Below are 210 nucleotides of genomic sequence, written 5' to 3' on the forward strand. Positions count from 1 at the left end.
GCGACTCGTTCAATGTGAGTTCAATACATACGACTGTGTGAAACGGCCATATCGCGTTCTACCAAAGAGAGCTGTTGCATTAATGGATTACATAAGTTCTACAGTGAAAAGCGACTCGTTCAATGTGAGTTCTTACATACGACTGTGTAAAACGGCAAGAAACGGCCTTATCGCGTTCTACCAAAGAGAGCTTTTGCCTTAATGGTTTAT

Source organism: Scleropages formosus, chromosome 8 (assembly GCF_900964775.1).
Source record: "Scleropages formosus chromosome 8, fSclFor1.1, whole genome shotgun sequence".
Classification (NCBI taxonomy): Eukaryota; Metazoa; Chordata; class Actinopteri; order Osteoglossiformes; family Osteoglossidae; genus Scleropages; species Scleropages formosus.